The sequence below is a fragment of the Daphnia magna genome, linkage group LG7 (assembly GCF_020631705.1).
Source record: "Daphnia magna isolate NIES linkage group LG7, ASM2063170v1.1, whole genome shotgun sequence".
In the NCBI taxonomy this organism is placed as follows: domain Eukaryota; kingdom Metazoa; phylum Arthropoda; class Branchiopoda; order Diplostraca; family Daphniidae; genus Daphnia; species Daphnia magna.
This window is the reverse complement of record NC_059188.1, coordinates 3,383,907-3,400,655: the sequence shown is the minus strand read 5'-3', so window position 1 is coordinate 3,400,655 and position 16,749 is coordinate 3,383,907. Positions and strand designations below refer to the sequence as shown.

Sequence of the window (16,749 nt, the reverse complement as noted above, 5' to 3'; positions counted from 1 at the left end):
CCTTAAGATTCACACAGAAATTAATATTCACAAGAATTTTCTAATAGGTCCCAACGAGACTCGAACTCGTGATCTCCTGCTTACTAGGCAGGCGCTTTGCCATCTAAGCCATGCGACCATTGGTGTATTAAGCTGTTGACAATTAAAAATCTTTGAATGTGATGAAAACAGATCATGAAAACCAACAGTCTTTACAATCTCAAAGTATCATAAACATGTGATAATATCATAATTTTGTAATAAAATTATTGTCATTAGAGTAGATATCGTATATCAATGTATACAAACTTTTAGAGACGATATCTTTTTAAACCCTAAAGATTAACACAGCAAATTAATTACACAAGAATTTACTAATAGGTCCCAACGAGACTCGAACTCGTGATCTCCTGCTTACTAGGCAGGCGCTTTGCCCTCTAAGCCATGCGACCATTGATATAATTAAGCTGTTGACAATTAAAAATCTTTGAATGTGATGAAAACAGATCATGAAAACCAACAGTCTTTACAATCTCAAAGTATCATAAACATGTGATAATATCATAATTTTGTAACAAAATTATTGTATTTAGACTAGATATCGTATATCAATTTATAAAAACTTTTAGAGACGATATCTATTTAAACCCTAAAGATTAACACAGAAATTTAATTACACAAGAATTTTCTAATAGGTCCCAACGAGACTCGAACTCGTGATCTCCTGCTTACTAGGCAGGCGCTTTGCCATCTAAGCCATGCGGCCATTGATGTAATTAAGCTGTTGACAATTAAAAATCTTTGAATGTGATGAAAACAGATCATGAGAACCAACAGTCTTTACAATCTCAAAGTATCATAAACATGTGATAATATCATAATTTTGTAACAAAGTTATTGTCATTAGACTAGATATCGTATATCAATTTATACAAACTTTTAGAGACGATATCTATTTCTTCCCTTAAGATTCACACAGAAATTAATATTCACAAGAATTTTCTAATAGGTCCCAACGAGACTCGAACTCGTGATCTCCTGCTTACTAGGCAGGCGCTTTGCCATCTAAGCCATGCGACCATTGATGTAATTAAGCTGTTGACAATTAAAAAACTTTGAATGTGATGAAAACAGATCATGAAAACCAACAGTCTTTACAATCTCAAAGTAACATAAACATGTGATAATATCACAATTTTGTAACAAAATTATTGTCATTAGACTAGATATCGTATATCAATTTATAAAAAACTTTTAAAAACGATATCTGTTTAAACCCTAAAGATTAACACAGCAAATTAATTACACAAGAATTAACTAATAGGTCCCAACGAGACTCGAACTCGTGATCTCCTGCTTACTAGGCAGGCGCTTTGCCCTCTAAGCCATGCGACCATTGATATAATTAAGCTGTTGACAATTAAAAATCTTTGAATGTGATGAAAACAGATCATGAAAACCAACAGTCTTTACAATCTCAAAGTAACATAAACATGTGATAATATCATAATTTTGTAACAAAATTATTATATTTAGACTAGATATCGTATATCAATTTATAAAAACTTTTAGAGACGATATCTATTTAAATCCTAAAGTTTAACACAGAAATTTAATTACACAAGAATTTTCTAATAGGTCCCAACGAAACTCGAACTCGTGATCTCCTGCTTACTAAGCAGGCGCTTTGCCATCTAAGCCATGCGACCATTGATGTAATTAAGCTGTTGACAATTAAAAATCTTTGAATGTGATGAAAACAGATCATGAGAACCTACAGTCTTTACAATCTCAAAGTATCATAAACATGTGATAATATCATAATTTTGTAACACAGTTATTGTCATTAGACTAGATATCGTATATCAATTTATACAAACTTTTAGAGACGATATCTATTTCTTCCCTTAAGATTCACACAAAAATTAATATTCACAAGAATTTTCTAATACGTCCCAACGAGACTCGAACTCGTGATCTCCTGCTTACTAGGCAGGCGCTTTGCCATCTAAGCCATGCGACCATTGGTGTATTAAGCTGTTGACAATTAAAAATCTTTGAATGTGATGAAAACAGATCATGAAAACCAACAGTCTTTACAATCTCAAAGTATCATAAACATGTGATAATATCATAATTTTGTAACAAAATTGTTGTCATTAGTCTAGATATCGTATATCAATTTATACAAACTTTTAGAGACGATATCTTTTTAAACCCTAAAGATTAACCCTATAGGTCCCAACGAGACTCGAACTCGTGATCTCCTGCTTACTAGGCAGGCGCATTGCAATCTAAGCCATGCGACCCTTGTTGTGTTAAGCTGTTGACAATTAAAAATCTTTGAATGTGATGAAAACAGATCATGAAAACCAACAGTCTTTACAATCTCAAAGTATCATAAACATGTGATAATATCATAATTTTGTAACAAAATTATTGTATTTAGACTAGATATCGTATATCAATTTATACAAACTTTTAGAGACGATATCTATTTAAATCCTAAAATTTAACACAGAAATTTAATTACACAAGAATTTTTTAACAGGTCCCAACGAGACTCGAACTCGTGATTTTTTTTTTTTTTTTTTTGTAAAATCCTCTTTTATTATCAGTTAATTTTCATGGCACTCTAACATTTATCAAAACAAAAGAAAACAAAGATACAAATAATTATTTTCCTTGGATGCAGACGATTAAAGGGGAAGCAAAGCAAAAATTTGACAATGTAGGTCCCGTTAATTGGTCGACTAACAAAAACAAACAAATGCGAACAAATATTGAGGTAGATTAATACAAGAAAAACAAAAAACCAAAGGTAAACAAAAGCAATTGTCTAGCAGACACCAAAAAAACAAAAATAAACAAAGGATTTACAAATAGAGGCAGGGAAATATATACAAAAGCAATATAAAAGAACAAAACGGAACTAAAAGGGAAGACTAAATGGAAAGGAGTGGACTGGGAGGAAAAAGTGCTTTCCATAAGCTCTCTACTTCTTCTTGGCGAGGGATACGATGGGTATTTCTTGTTTTCCAGGTGATGAAGATGTATGCAGCCAGAAGAGTAAATGTTTGCCGGAGATTACCTATTGGCCCAAAATGGCCACGAATGAGATCTTCTTTGGAAGACTTGCAGCCCATTTGACGTATGGTTCCTTCCAACCAGCTCCAAACGATGTGGCGTTCAGGACATTGGAATGTCAGATGCTCATCGGTTTCTGGGTGCTGATGGCAGATTGGACATGTTGCATCTTTGGAAGGATCTAACCGATGGCATCTGGTCCTGGTAGGGAGAAGTCGCTGGTTGAAAAGGAACATGGTTTCTCTGATGTTGCTTGGCAGGGCTGCAGTCTCCTTCCAGATACGTGGCCAATCCAGGTTAGGCCTTAGGATCTCCAGCTTCCCCAAAGTGGTCACCTCCAGGATCCAATGGTTGTATGTTTTCCTGTGCACCATTGGACTCCCCTGCACCAGGATCGAAGAGGCAAATAGTTGTTTTATTTGGTGCAGGGGTTCCTGAAGGTAAGTGGGCCTCTTCATAACTGCAACGGGTACGGTGTTGTTCTTGTAGAGAGGTAGTACGGTTCGAAGAGGAAAGGACATCCAATAACGAAGTAGAGAGCTTTCTGGACTATTGGGGCCTGTCAGGACTTTATACATAGGACACAAGAAAAGGGAACGGTAAAAAAGATGTGTGTTGACCATTCCCAGTCCCCCTTGACTAACAGGACGATAAACTACAGTTTTGTTCGGCCTTTCAACTTTTCCAATCCATAGAAATTTCATGATAGCCTTTAAAATCTGGTCCGCCATATTTTGTTTACATGGTAATACTTGTGCAATAAACACAGTTCCGGAGAGAGCCTTCGACTTCAGGAAAATAACCCTCTGGTATAGATTGAAACGTCGACAGGCATTCTCTCGCAGAATACCATTTAGAGAGCCGAATGCATCATTCCAAACCCTATCAGCTGTCTCAACTATGGAGTGAGAGAATTTAATTCCTAATAGGGACAATGTTTGTGCCGACACAAGCCACTCAAGAGGCCAAGTCATCCTAGAGCTCCAAGTCCCGAGTCCCAGGGCTTTTGTTTTCTCCTTATTCATCCTTGCCTTTGTCCACTGGCAGAACAAGTCAAGGACCTGTCCTGTCCTGGTAAAATCTTCGTCACAAGAAATGAAAATGGTGACGTCATCAACGAAGGCTCTGACAGTGAGTTTTTCATTAAACAATGATATGCCCTGGAGAACTCGAGATAAACGCAACAGTAACGGCTCAATGTATAGAATAAAGAGATGGACAGATAGGGGGCATCCCTGGCGAATTGATTGAATATCAGAAAGCACCCCAGCCACCTCCGATCCGTTGAGAATTGACATTCCTGTTACAGAATACATAGTCTGTAGCCAACGGATGAAGGTGGTGGGATAGCCCATGAGATCCAGAATCCTCCAGAGGACTTCCCTGTTAACCAGGTCGTAGGCCTTTTCAAAGTCAACTCCAACAATGGCAGCGCCCATACCCCGAATCGCAAAGTTGGAAGAGTCATGGCATCCCCGGTCATCAACGAATTGAATGACATCTCTATAAAGCATTAAATTGTCAAAAATCAATCTACCAGGTACCCCACCTTTTTGATGAGGCCCTATGGTAGATGACAGTGTCTGCCTCAATCGTCTCGCTAAAACAGATGCCATGACTTTGTAGTCACAATTCAGAAGAGAAATTGGCCGAAAATTAGAAATTCCACAGAGCCCTGAAGACTTGGGAATTAGCCTGATCGCCGCTTGGCCCTGCGATGACGTAAGAGTTTCCCTTTCAAGGATATGATTGAACATATCCAAGAAATGGGGTGCGATCACGTCCCAAAATTCTACGTAAAACTCGTAAGGAATGCCATCGGTGCCAGGAGACTTGTTTGATTTCATCGCCATCAGAGCAGCTTTAATCTCAAGGAGGGAAATTGGTGCAGTCAGGTTTGGGGTTGGCTTAAAGCAATCTCTTACTCCCTCAAGAAAATCAGTACCTGCTAGTGTGTCAGGAGAAGGTTGATTTTTGAAAATTTTACTGAAATGTGAAATAATCTCTCCTGAAATGTCCTCTTTGGTCGATAAGCATGTGCCATTAGAGGCAATGATTTTATCAATACGACATTTTCGGTAGTTAACTCTAGCTCTATTTACATGAAAAATATTGGCTTCCTCCACCTCTTGGCCTTCAAAGCAGCGGGAACGAATCCCATACCCTTTAAGTGTGCTCTCCTCCCAAGACTTTGAGAATTTCCTCAACTGGTGAAAGGCAACCCAATCAAAGGTATCTGCTTCGGCCATCTCCTGAATGCAGGACTGGTAGAAAAATTTCGTTTCCCTAATCATTCTAGCTCTTTGTTTAGAATAATCTACCGAAATGCGTTTGATACCTGGTTTCAGTACACTCTCCCACCAATTTGCGACATTACTTTCCTTAAGAGAATGATTGGCAGATTCATGAATAAAATTTTTTACATAGTTTTGATAGCCTTCTTCTGACAGTATGGAAGTATTTAATTTCCACAAACCAGCAGGGGATCTAGTACGATGTGGGAGATCGAGATTGCAGGTAAAAGTTGATTGTACCGATTGATGATCACTAACCGACAAAGATTGCAAATAAATATTTAAAAAATTCTCTGCAAAAGATCGGCTAGCATATATCCTATCAAGTCGAGAAGAACCGGAGGGATGGTAAAAGGTGTGCCCCGGTTCACTTTTATTTAGCTTTTTCCAGATATCTACCAGATCAAGACCAGTAACCATCTCTTTCAAAGCATAGCTGATAATATTACTTTGGGAAGAGAAGGAGTCGGAGCATGCCTTATCTTGGATGTCGTCTACGCAGTTAAAATCGCCCATCAACACGAAGGGCAGTCGAGTAGTTATTGTGTAAGCAGGGACGGTTTGACGAAGAAAGTTGTTTCTCTCGGTTTTTACGTGACTACCTGACGGAACATAGATATTAATGAACGTGAAACATTTCACGTCAATAGATATAAGCCTTCCGTCGGGTTCTAGAAGTAATCGAGAATAGTCCAGACCATGTCTAATGAGAATGGCTGTTCCATTTTTGTTGGGACCGACATTTGCCAACAAACGGTAGCGACTTTCAATAATTGGACAAGAATGAAATGCTACCTCTTGAAGTCCCACGATATCTAGGTTACCGTCCCTGCAGAAGTTAAAAAGAATTTGACGTCGCTCGACTGACCTAATCCCTCCAATGTTGATAGATGCGATTTTTAGCTTTGCAGTCATTTAAATGGTTTCTTGGGTTGAGAAGTGGACAAGGTTGGTCTAGAATTCTGGGGTGTCAATGTTGGTTTGAAACGTTTGCTTTGTGGTACAGTGGGAACTTTCAGGTGGTCACTTGTTTTGTCAGTTTCCATGGACTCAACTTCCCCCAAATTGGGTTCCACTGGTTCCATGGAAATTGTCATAGGTTCCGAGTCATCGGGTTGTGTTTCAGGGATTATCATTTGAGCGGGCGGAGTCTGTCGTGGTGGGTCGTCTGTGGATTTAACGGGTTGTTCGGTGGGAGAAATTTCTAAGTTGGGAGTCCCCCCTGAGAGTGAACTTTGTAATCCACACTCAAGAAGGGCCTTAGAAACCATGGGGTCTACATCTAAGGGTAGAGTGACGGGTTTTTCCGGGACTGTCTCTGTCTTTTTAGTCATTTTATTACTGGGCTTTTGGACAATGATAGGTTCCTTATTACGTCTCAAAGTTGGGCAGTTGTAGCTAAAATGGGTTTCGTCGTCACACAGTCTGCAAGTAGGTTTTGTCCCTCATACTTTACCATGGCACGATAGCTGCCAATAGTAATGTATGAGGGAATATTCTTAGTCAACGTCATTCGTACTATCATCCAAGTGGCAAGGACAGGGTATAAAACGTCATCCTCTGCCACCCGATAGCGTTCCCAACGAGCATCAATTATGGTTCCAAATTCCTTCAGACGTGTCTTTACTACTCCCAAGTCTAGATTCTGTGGAATCCCTGCAATTCTGACAAATTTCTCCGGAATATTACTGTCCCTGATGACTACATTAACTTCTTTCCCTTCCAATTCCGTCCTGACGATACCACTGTGTTGGGACAAAAAATTTGAGGTGTATGTCTCTGTCGTAAACGTAATTCTAGCGACCTGATTTCTCGTATCTAGCACAGAAACTAGGTCTAAGAGATCCTGTGGCTCAACCTTCAAACTACGCACGAACCCATGTACCGCACGCATACTCAATCTCGGGAATTGAACCCCAAAATCGACATCTACACTATTGAGCCACTTGGCAGCCATTGTCCCCTAGACAATGTAAACAAACTGCCAAGGGGGAAGGGGGGGGCCCCCACACAAGTAAACAAAACACCGAAAAGGATAAATTTGGGGAAAACAAGAGAAAAACAAGAAAACTATACAAAATAAACACTCTAGAACATGAAAATAACAACAAAAAGTAATGAAAATCAGCAATAAACTCACAAATTGATGGGAAAACAGGAGAACACAAAAAACACGTCTGCATCCAAGTACTAACGGGACCCGACGTGGAGTATCTCCTGCTTACTAGGCAGGTGCTTTGCCATCTAAAGTATCGTTCAGACTACAGCTCTTTTCTACGTATAACGTATAACGTATAACGTTAAAAGTTTACGTTTGTGCTTCGTAAATTTCGCTGCGTTTTTTACGGAGCCATATTTACGTAAATGTGTTCGTAGACTGTTCAGACTACACTGTCAAATTTACGTAGAGTAGGCTAGATTCTGCGGAGATTCTAGCGTCTGCTGTAGATTTTTGTACCTGTTGTAGCTCTTTGTTATATTTATTGAAAAAAGCTCTGAGGACGAAACTTTTCTTCTTCTGACCAATTTCTTGAAGACCTAAAATAGAATAAGCAATAAACCAAAATAGTTGCAAAAGATTTCATGACATAATATTTACTTTTTGATTTTCTTTATCGGTGATTTTTTGGGGGGCGACTTGAATTTGTTAGAGGAATTCTTTTTGGCAACTTTAGTAGGCCCCATATTTATTTTTAAAATAAAAATTCAAAAAATTAATTATTAAATTTACAATTCTACACCTGACATATCCCAGAATGAATAAACAGGAGAGAAACACAAAAAACAAAAGAATGTAGACAAGCGTAATAGATTTTGGCTACGTAGTGCGTAGAACGTCCCAAAAACTTATGTAAAAATGAGATCAATCTCATTTTTACGTACGCTCAGTTTTGACTTCGTTTTGACTACGTTTTGAGTTTACGTATTACGTACTACGTAGAGCGTTGTGTCTGAACACTCCTCCGTTCCCAGCTACGTAACTCGGAGCGTAAAAACGTTATACGTAGTACGTAAAACGCTCAAAAAGGCTGTAGTCTGAACGTACCTTAAGCCATGCGACCATTGATGTAATTAAGCTGTTGACAATTTAAAATCTTTGAATGTGATGAAAACAGATCATGAAAACCAACAGTCTTTAAAATCTCAAAGTAACATAAACATGTGATAATATCACAATTTTGTAACAAAATTGTTGTCATTAGACTAGATATCGTATATCAATTTATACAAACTTTTAGAAACGATATCTTTTTAAACCCTAAAGATTAACACAGCAAATTAATTACACAAGAATTTACTAATAGGTGCCAACGAGACTCGAACTCGTGATCTCCTGCTTACTAGGCAGGCGCTTTGCCATCTAAGCCATGCGACCATTGGTTTATTAAGCTGTTGACAATTAAAAATCTTTGAATGTGATGAAAACAGATCATGAAAACCAACAGTCTTTACAATCTCAAAGTATCATAAACATGTGATAATATCATAATTTGGAACAAAATTATAGTCATTAGACTAGATATCGTATAGCAATGTATACAAACTTTTAGAGACGATATCTTTTTAAACCCTGAAGATTAACACAGCAAATTAATTGAACAAGAATTTACTAATAGGACCCAACGAGACTCGAACTCGTGATCTCCTGCTTACTAGGCAGGCGCTTTTCCGTCTAAGCCATGCGACCATTAATATAATTAAGCTGTTGACAATTAAAAATCTTTGAATGTGATGAAAAAAGATCATGAAAACCAACAGTCTTTACAATCTCAAAGTATCATAAACATGTGATAATATCATAATTTTGTAACAAAATAATTGTATTAAGACTAGATATCGTATATCAATTTATACAAACTTATAGAGACGAAATATTTTTAAACCCTAAAGATTAACACAGCAAATTAATTACACAAGAATTTACTAATAGGTCCCAACGAGACTCGAACTCGTGATTTCCTGCTTACTAGGCAGGCGCTTTGCCCTCTAAGACATGCGACCATTGATTTTCTTAAGCTGTTGACAATTAAAAATCTTTGAATGTGATGAAAACAGATCATGAAAACCAACAGTCTTTACAATCTCAAAGTATCATAAACATGTGATAATATCATAATTTTGTAACAAAGTTATTGTCATTAGACTAGATATCGTATATCAATTTATACAAACTTTTAGAAACGATATCTTTTTAAACCCTAAAGATTAACACAGCAAATTAATTACACAATAATTTACTAATAGGTCCCAACGAGACTCGAACTCGTGATCTCCTGCTTACTAGGAAGGCGCTTTACCATATAAGCCATGCGACCATTGGTGTATTAAGCTGTTGACAATTAAAAATCTTTGAATGTGATGAAAACAGATCATGAAAACCAACAGTCTTTACAATCTCAAAGTATCATAAACATGTGATAATATCATAATTTTGTAACAAATTTATTGTATTTAGACTAGATATCGTATATCAATTTTTACAAACTTTTAGAGACGATATCTATTTAAATCCTAAAGTTTAACACAGAAATTTAATTACACAAGAATTTTCTATTAGGTCCCAACGAGACTCGAACTCGTGATCTCCTGCTTACTAGGCAGGCGCTTTGCCATCTAAGCCATGCGACCATTGATGTAATTAAGCTGTTGACAATTAAAAATCTTTGAATGTGATGAAAAAAGATCATGAAAACCAACAGTCTTTAAAATCTCAAAGTAATATAAACATGTGATAATATCACAATTTTGTAACAAAATTATTGTCATTAGACTAGATATCGTATATCAATTTATACAAACTTTTAGAAACGATATCTTTTTAAACCCTAAAGATTAACACAGCAAACTAATTACACAAGAATTTACTAATAGGTCCCAACGAGACTCGAACTCGTGATCTCCTGCTTACTAGGCAGGCGCTTTTCCGTCTAAGCCATGCGACCATTTATATAATTAAGCTGTTGACAATTAAAAATCTTTGAATGTGATGAAAAAAGATCATGAAAACCAACAGTCTTTACAATCTCAAAGTATCATAAACATGTGATAATATCATAATTTTGTAACAAAGTTATTGTCTTTAGACTAGATATCGTATTTCAAATTTTACAAACTTTTAGAGACGATATCTATTTCTTCCCTTAAGATTCACACAGAAATAAATGTTCACAAGAATTTTCTAATAGGTCCCAACGAGACTCGAACTCGTGATCTCCTGCTTACTAAGCAGGAGCTTTGTCCTCTAAGACATGCGACCATTGATTTTATTAAGCTGTTGACAATTAAAAATCTTTGAATGTGATGAAAACAGATCATGAAAACCAACAGTCTTTACAATCTCAAAGTATCATAAACATGTGATAATATCATAATTTTGTAACAAAGTTATTGTCATTAGACTAGATATCGTATATCAATTTATACAAACTTTTAGAAACGATATCTTTTTAAACCCTAAAGATTAACACAGCAAATTAATTACACAATAATTTACTAATAGGTCCCAACGAGACTCGAACTCGTGATCTCCTGCTTACTAGGAAGGCGCTTTACGATATAAGCCATGCGACCAATTTTGTAACTAAATTATTGTATTTAGACTAGATATCGTATATCAATTTATACAAACTTATAGAGACGATATCTTCTTAAACCCTAAAGATTAACACAGCAAATTAATTACACAAGAATTTTCTAATAGGTACCAAGGAGACTCGAACTCGTGATCTCCTGCTTACCAGGCAGGCGCTTTGCCATCTAAGCCATGCGACCATTGGTGTATTAAGCTGTTGACAATTAAAAATCTTTGAATGTGATGAAAACAGATCATGAAAACCAACAGTCTTTACAATCTCAAAGTATCATAAACATGTGATAATATCATAATTTTGTAACAAAATTATTGTCATTAGACTAGATATCGTATATCAATTTATACAAACTTTTAGAGACGATATCTTTTTAAACCCTAAAGATTAACACAGCAAATTAATTACACAAGAATTTACTAATAGGTCCCAACGAGACTCGAACTCGTGATCTCCTGCTTACTAGGCAGGCGCTTTGCCCTCTAAGCCATGCGACCATTGATATAATTAAGCTGTTGACAATTAAAAATCTTTGAATGTGATGAAAAAAGATCATGAAAACCAACAGTCTTTACAATCTCAAAGTATCATAAACATGTGATAATATCATAATTTTGTAACAAAGTTATTGTCATTAGACTAGATATCGTATTTCAAATTTTACAAACTTTTAGAGACGATATCTATTTCTTCCCTTAAGATTCACACAGAAATAAATGTTCACAAGAATTTTCTAATAGGTCCCAACGAGACTCGAACTCGTGATCTCCTACTTACTAGGCAGGCGCTTTGCCATCTAAGCCATGCGACCATTGATATTATTAAGCTGTTGACAATTAAAAATCTTTGAATGTGATGAAAACAGATCATGAAAACCAACAGTCTTTACAATCTCAAAGTATCATAAACATGTGATAATATCATAATTTTGTAACAAAGTTATTGTCATTAGACTAGATATCGTATTTCAAATTTTACAAACTTTTAGAGACGATATCTATTTCTTCCCTTAAGATTCACACAGAAATAAATGTTCACAAGAATTTTCTAATAGGTCCCAACGAGACTCGAACTCGTGATCTCCTGCTTACTAGGCCGGCGCTTTGCCATCTAAGCCATGCGACCATTGGTGTATTAATCTGTTGAAAATTAAAAATCTTTGAATGTGATGAAAACAGATCATGAAAACCAACAGTCTTTACAATCTCAAAGTATCATAATAGACCAAGAGCCTGCGACGGTTAGGGGTAATTTTTTTAACAAAAGGCAGACCGCCAAAAATATTTAAGTTAAGGTATTTTATCGGCAGAAATGCAAGTCTGCCGTGCCGCAGAGGGTTCCCCTGGGCGGTACCGACTCCCGAAGTCGGCGGGAAATGCCCAAGTTGGGCAAAATTTCAAGAGGGATAAGATTTTCACTAAAAAAAAGAGCGTGAAAAGTTATACCTAAACCGCTCAGACCAGACGAAAAAATCGGGTTCCCAATACCGACCAGACGCAGGTGTGTAACGGTTTTCCCCCTGTCAAATTCCTTTATGAATAGTGGCAACGTCGCATTGACGGCGGCAAATTCAAAAATTTCATTTTATTTTTTGACAATTCGAACGATTATTGATAAAAAATACTAACAAATACTAAAATATCTTGGTGTAAGACAATCTGGGTTTGTATTTCATGATTAGCATAAACAGTTGGCATTTAATTGCACAAAACATTAATAAATTATTAATTATTATTAATCTTCGAAAGCTGAATCGTCATCGAAGTCATTTTCTTCGCAGTGACTGGTAGCATCTTCGTCGCTCTCTGAATAATTTTCTTCCTCTGGAGCCAACAACATATCTTGCATCGTAGGTGGTGTCAGTTCACCGATGTACCAGTTAGGCGTGTATTTGTTATCACGCAAAATCCACCCGTTATTCTCTGGATGGAAATTTATTGGCATTCTTTCATTTGCATTGTTCCATACGGAACAAATACAGTTGGCCCTCATTATTTGTTGCATGAGAACGGATGAACAGGGAGGCAACATGCTGAAATCAATTCCCCTGACATTCTCCATAGGTTTCTTGCCTTTTTTTGGTTTATAGACTTTCAGAAACCCAAAGAAACGAGCTTCATTAACTGATGAAAGTCGTTTGTTTGCATACATTTCGCATACGAATTCTTCTATGTCAGAGACAAGTGCTGTGGAAAGGGATTCAGATGACCCTAGCAAGCCAAACGCTTTCATATATTTATCGCTTTTCTCTAAGATTTGCAAAGGCCTAACCTTTCCTTTGTAAGAAAACGCAGGGGTGTAGTCCGATCCAGTAAAGGCATGGAAGCCAGGTAAGGCTTTACATAATGCAGGGCCCAACTTCAGACTAAGAGTCGTGATGTCAATGAATCGGAAAGTGTTATTTTTATGATGACCGACTTCCAGGTACATTGTACAGTCAGGGAACTTTGATGAGTTCCCGAGAGCAATTACTAACACATCCGTGTCTGATGTTCGGATAACAACAGTCGCGGGGCAGGGTACGCTGGATACATGCACCAACATTCTGGTGCCCGCTTCCTCGTGTTGAGGACATGATAATTCACTATCCTTTTCTTTGACGACTTTCCCATTTACCACCTTGTACAGAAAACACGTTGATTCCGCACCAATGCGCACCACTTTCCCCCCATAGATTTCAGCCAACGAATCATCTTGGAATTCATCGGAAAAAAACTTGACAAGTTCTTGTTTGAAACTATCATTTCTCAGAAATTTTTTTAAATCCGAAGAGGTTTTTTGATTTGGGCCTGTCAATTTAATGGGCAAATTCCTTTCTTCTTCACTCCTTTGGTCACGTTCCATATCCTTTATGGACGGACTTTTAGTTGTGTCAAAGACCAGATCGATTCGGTTCGCTGGCATTTGACAGAGCTTAACTATGTTGCGGGCCCGCCATCTCGGCCTAACCGCTAGAAGGCCTAGGCCGTTTATGCTTGATTATTGTATCGCCAGATGGGGCGACCCCCTTTTTCTTCCCTCACCCTTTTTTGCACACACTCTCGGCCGAAGACAAACGGCGAGGGTGTGTGGCAGTTGTTCTTTGGCTTTGATTCAAGAGGGAGCTCTGACGGTGGTCTGTCTGGCTGCCCCTCGCGGTTAATACATTGTTGAATAGTTCCTTAAGTAGCGTACGTCTCAATTCTTTAGTTCGGTTTCTTGTTAAACCGTAACATTTGGTGTCAGAAGAGGGATAAGAGTCATAGAACAGTTTAACACTCTCAAAAGTGTTAAACTACTCTTGAACGCTTACCCCAATTTATTTATTTATTTATTCGTTTTTTTGTTTTTTTTTTTGTTTTTTTTGGTTTTGTTATAAATTTATCAAAATTAATCACATATGTGTAAACTGTGTCCTGTAAATTGTGCTAGCGTACCATAACGAAAGATTTGACGGTTTTTTGGCGGGTAGTGGATCGATCGCCATTGGAAAAACACGTGGTGCGGGTCTGCTGGAAAAGTTGTCAGACCACATTTTTTTTTTTATTTATTTATTTTTTTTTTTTTTTTTTGTTATTTTTATATTAACATTAATTATTTATTTTTTTTCTACCTCCTCCTTTCTCCTCCTTCCTCTCTTGTGACGCAGAGCTAAAACCTGATAAGCGGGTAAAACGGTCAAGAAAGCGTAGGAGATTGCGTGGGGGAATTTGGCTTTGTTTTTTGGTGTGAAGTTATTCGGCTACTCCATGAAGGGTGGTCTGTCAGGCTTTGCTGCATGCCTCCAAAAAAAGAACTGAAAGGGGGTTTGGATCGTCCTAGCTACCACATAAGAACACGTAATTCGGGGCAATCCGAGAATACGCATTCACTGGGGACGCCGACACTTACGGTAAGATTAGTAGCACCGATTGCTACTTCACCGAGTGGTAGAGTTTCTTTTGATTTGTCTCCGATTGAAGAAAAACCAAATTCTGAACCAGAAACGCAGGATCAGAGTGAAGCCATGGATCCCGCTTTGACCGCCGCTCTTGCTGACTTTACGGCCAGTATTACTCAAGAGCGTGCTCAGCAACAACAACAGCACAATCAGTTAATGGCAGTCTTACGCGATCAGTTAGTAGAAAATACAGCTCTAAGGCAATTGGCTGCTAATCAGGTGGAGCAACAACTACAAGTCCAAATAGATGGGAACAACAGACTTTCTTCATCCGCAGTAGCCACAGTCCCTATGTTTGAGGGTAAGCCAGACGAAAACGGAGCAGATTGGATTGAACGAGTCAACCAAGTTGCGGAGGCCGAGCACTGGGACGACGCCAGGCGTCGGCAGGTGGCAATACGTAGGATAGCCAGCACGGCACTTCAGTGGCACGTACAGACGGGCCACGAAATGCTTGAATGGGACGATTGGTCGGCTGCTTTAGCATTTAATTTTACGCTCCGCGTCCCGCCGGCTGAATGGTATCGACTGGTGGAAGGACGGGTTCAGCAGGTTGGAGAATCAGGCATCGCATATACGCTGGCCAAAGCAAGTATTTTTCGTATGGCACCACACGTCTTGACTGAACAACAGAAAGTATCCTTTTTAATCAATGGCCTTAACCGTTGGGAACATGTGGCAGCCATGTTAAACAACGCTCCAGATTCCGTGGCTGCTTTTATGGATAGAATTCGAGAGGTAGAAGATCTAGGTGTGTCGTCACGAATGGGTATAGCGCCCCCAGGATTTTCAGGAATTCCATCATCTCAGCCACAAAATCTACATTATCCTCAGCAGCAGCTCCAGCCTTATCAACCCCTTGGTCTCAGGTATCAAGACAATGCCGTCCCACCACCCCAGCAGCCGGATATTAGTGCGGCTTTGATGGCATTCTCAGGTACAATATCGCAACTTACAGCTAAGTTGGAAAGACTCACACTTCAGAACAACAGAGGATCGCAACATCCAACGGGAGCCCCAGCTGGCTTTCAGCATAGACAGGGTCCCCAGCGCTGCTTCAATTGTAACGGAGTGGGGCACTTGCGACGCTTTTGTCCACAGGCTCAGGGAAACGGATTAGGCCCGCGGGCACTTCCTCCACCGCCGTAGAAAAAGGTTATTTTTCTTCGCCCCTTTCAGAAATACAATTACCACTTATTAAAATCTGGATAAAATCTGTGGGGGAGGTAGTGGCCTTAGTCGACACCGGGGCGAGCGTAACAACAGTAAAAAGTAAAACGATTCTTAATTCTTTCAAACTAAATAATAGTAAATCTTTGGTCATTTTACGTGTAATAGACAATCGGGTCGTCCACATTATTGATGAAATCCCGTTAGAAATTCATTGGTCCGGGACAAAAGTAGAAATTGAGAAAGTAGCAGTCGTAAAATCAGCCCCTTTTGCTGTCATTCTAGGTGCTGATTGGATAGTGCAGAGTAGAACGAGTTGCATAGTTCAGGAGGGTAAAATCGTACCAATCGCATTTAAAGACGAGAGTGGAGCAACTAAAAGAGAAACAGAGTTAGACGTAAAATCTTTAAATGCGGGGGGGGGGAGGACGAATTAGAGTTGACAGACAAAACTGGAGGGGAAAACGAACCAATTATAGGCGACGACATCGTCGAGCATATTTCAAAAAATTTGCCCAACCGCTCATGGAAGAGCGGTACGGTTTCGTTCAAACCGTCGAAATTGGTATGTATTCCGCAAGATTCCATGCTTTTTGTGTATGGGAAAATTCCAATTAACTATTCAGGGACGGTCATCGTTAAAAACACTTGTTCTAGGCACCCCGAAAAATCGTGGATAATCCCATCTTGTTTGGTCACGGTAACAGACGGT

General features: G+C 38.4%; 1 pseudogene; it reads right to left on the bottom strand.

Moving 5' to 3' along the window:
- Positions 1 to 6,271: 6,271 nt before the first annotated feature.
- On the bottom strand, positions 6,272 to 7,350 carry LOC123474220 (annotated as a pseudogene).
- Positions 7,351 to 16,749: the final 9,399 nt, after the last annotated feature.